A 3,463-nucleotide genomic window follows, 5' to 3' on the forward strand; every position below is an offset into this window, starting at 1 on the left:
AGGCTCTGCTGCCCACAAATTCCACAGTGAGGGTGGCAGGCCTGGTAGGCAGAAGCCATACGAGCAGGTTGGGTGGTGCATCCGACGAGGGATGTGCAGGCAGCTTTTAGGGCACAGCGTAGGCCAGGCCATAGCTTGCTAGAACAGTTGTAGCAAAGCCCCACAGACTGGGGGCTTAAATTTCAGTATCTCACCATTCTGGAGACGAGAAGCCCAACATCAGGGTGTTGGGGGGCCATGCTGTCTCTCAGGGCCCCAGGGAAGGATCTGTTCCAGGCCTCTCTGTGACCTTCTGCTGGTTCCTTAGCTTGTGGCGTCCTCCCTGTGTGTGTGTGTGTGCAAACATCCTCTTTTCCTGAGGATACTAGTCCTTTTGGATCAGGGGCCACCCTCCTCCAGGATGTCCTCATCTGAACTGATGACATGTCCATTGTCCCTGTTTCCAAATAAGGCCATATTCTGAGATGCTAGGGGTTAGGATGGCAACATGCAAGTTTTTGGGGGGACCCAGTTCAACCCATAACAGGCCATGTATCCCGTATTCAGGGTCAGGGAAGGTTTCCTGGAGTATAATAGAGAGACCTGATGATTGAAAAGGAATTTTTCAGATGAGAAGAAAGAAAGGAACAGAAAAGCACTGGGGAACCAAATCACAGTCACTGCATCTGGGGCGAGTGAGCTGAGAGGGGCAGGCGTGAGGGGCAGCAGGAGATAAGCTTGAAGGCAAGAATGGACAAAAGCGGTGGGATCCAGCTTTAAGGATGGGACTTCTCCAAGAGCACCAGGGAGCTATTGCAGAGGTCTGAGCAGGCGAGTGCCCAACTCACTGCCTTGGGGCGGATTGAAAGGGGTAAGATAAAAAAGAGAGCCCAGCTGGGACAGCATTAGTAATTCAGTGGGGAGTTGACTGTGCCCTGTAGCAGGCTTGAGAGCCATCTCCAGAATTGACTGACATTTGGGAGGGAGAATTAAACAAGTGTCGGCAATGGAGTAGGTGCTTGGAGGGCGCTGGAGAAGGAGAAGGAGGAGCAAGGCTATGACTGGCTTACGTACTGGCTCACGTGCTGGCTCACCTGGAAGATGGCTGCAAAGGAAGAGGTTCGGGGCTGGTGTGGTGTTCACTATGGCACGTGTCTGTTGATTTTGAGGTGCTCAAGGGGCATCAGAAGGGAAATTGCACATGAGGCATTGTGTTCATGGTTGGAGACTTGGCAGCTTTTAGCCCATAGATGATGATAGTCTTGGGAATGGTGCTCAGGTAACAACTGAAGCTAGTTCACTCGCTGTCCAGTGCAGATTGCCTGGGCTCCTTCTAATGCCTCATCCAAGTTTTTCACCCACCCATCCATTCATCCAGCAAGTATCGATTAAGCATCTACTGTGATAGAATCTAAAATAAATGGTTAAACGTTTATTAGTTAATGACAGAGTTCTAAGACCCTCCACTCAATACCCTTTGCCCCAGTGAACAAATTAATATCCATTTATTGAGCAACTAGTGTGTAAAGGCTGACATAGAACTGTCGGTCTACATTTGCTAAGAGGTTATTCAACTCACGGGAGCGGCCAAGTGGTAGTACCATTCCGCAGTATGTCAGTGGTTCTCAAATCCTGAGTGCAGCCTTGTCTCAGGCTGGCTGCATGAGGATCACCAGAGAGGCTTTTACACATCAACATTCCCAGACCCCATCCTAGTGAACTGACCTTTCAGAGGTTGGTCCCCCAAATCCCCATATGTAATTAGTCCTGTCTCCATTACCTAATAATGTTAACCATTGAGCATCTCCATCAAGTCAAAACTTGGACCCTATATCATAAGTGTTACTTGAATGACCACTATTTCCTAAGTAGTGGAGTTCAGATTAATAAGGTTTTACTCTGAACATATTCTGAGATCCTCATGTCTTTGTAGAAACTTCAGACTTGCTTAATTTACAGGGCTGTTTGGCCAAAGATTGGTGGTAGGGTGGGGTGGAGGCTCTGTGTGTCCCAGAGGTGAATCTGTTTGGAAATCAACTTAGCATCTCTTTACACAGTACCACCTAACTTACAGTGTATCTCAGCAGTTCTCTTAAGCCTGGTGCCCAGACCAGCAGCATCAGTATCAACTGAAAACTTGTTAGAAATTCTTGGGCCCCACCCGCGACGTGACCTACTGAATCAGAACTCTGCAGGTGAGGCCCCGGAACCTGTTTTACCAAAGCCCTCCAGGTAGTTCTGATGTCCTCTTAAGTGTGAGAGCCACTGGCTTATAGAGTAGAGGCTCAGCATACGCTGGCTGGGTGAGTGTTCCTGAACCAGGTCTCATCTGCTGGTGCCCAAGGCAGCAACTTCTCTGAATTTAACAGTTTGGGACAATGACATCCCAAGCCTGGGGTACTGGTGCAATAGGAAGGTAGCATTTCTGATCTTGCTTGTGTTCTCTGAGGTTCTTTATTTTATTTTTATTTTCATTTTCCTTTTACTTTTTTATTTATTTTTTTGAGATGGAGTCTTGCTCTGTCGCCCAGGCTGGAGTGTAGTGGCATGATCTCGGCTCGCTGCTAGAATGCCTCCCAGGTTCAAGCAATTCTCCTGCCTCAGCCTCCTGAGTAGCTGGGATTACTGGCACGTGCCACCATGCTCAGCTAATTTTTTTTGCATTTTTAGTAGAGGTGGGGTTTCACCATGCTGGCCAGGCTGGTCTCAAACTCCTGACCTCGTGATCCACCCATCTCAGCCTCCCAAAGTGCTGGAATTACAGGCGTGAGCCACCGTGCCCGGCCTCCGAGGTTCCTTTTACATCAGTGCTGAGAGGTCTCCTAGATGGGGTTAGGAGTTCCATTTAGCCAGAAAAGCAAATGAATGGACTTAGTAGAATTTGGACCCTTGCCCTCAGCTCAGTCCTTGTAAGCAGCTGAGCGTCTTGGGGTTTAAAGCAGCCATTGCCCCTACACTCCTTTTGTCTAACAGGGCACGGGCATGTTTCTCTTACTTGCCAGTAGCCCTGAACCTGCTGGAAACCCACCAGATATTTTGGATCCTGCCACTTGGTCCAATTTCCTTCCAGCTGTCCCATTTTACACTTTATTTGCTGAATTAGCACATTGGTGCTGTTGAAGTTCAAAGGAAGCCACAATGTGGTGTCTGTTCAGCATGTGCTGATACCCAAGAGGCTGGGCTTCAGTTGTGTTTCTACTTATTGTGGCCCACATGGGCTTCAGAGAAGCAGAGAGGAAAAGTTCAGGATACTTCCTGCATCGGTGAGGATTAAGGTGGGATCAGTTAATTTTTTGTTGTCACACCATTATTTAGAAACACCTAAACAAATTCATTCAAATAATTAATCTTTTATTGAGGCTGGAAAATTTTCCCAACAAAATATGTTTAACCTAGGAAAAGTTAGAAATGCAAATAAACATAAAAAGGAAAATAAGTATTAGCGGTAATGCTCTCATCTTAAGATAACCACTGGTTCTAAACT

At 47.4% G+C, this 3,463-nt stretch overlaps 1 protein-coding gene across 3 annotated transcripts in view; it reads left to right on the forward strand.

Annotated features, from left to right (window-relative positions):
* Positions 1–3,463, forward strand: part of GMPR (guanosine monophosphate reductase) — a 69,356-nt gene that overhangs the window by 52,239 nt on the left and 13,654 nt on the right. The gene's annotated exons all lie outside the window — the stretch shown is intronic.

This window comes from Mandrillus leucophaeus, unplaced genomic scaffold (genome assembly GCF_000951045.1).
Source record: "Mandrillus leucophaeus isolate KB7577 unplaced genomic scaffold, Mleu.le_1.0 Scaffold82, whole genome shotgun sequence".
Classification (NCBI taxonomy): domain Eukaryota; kingdom Metazoa; phylum Chordata; class Mammalia; order Primates; family Cercopithecidae; genus Mandrillus; species Mandrillus leucophaeus.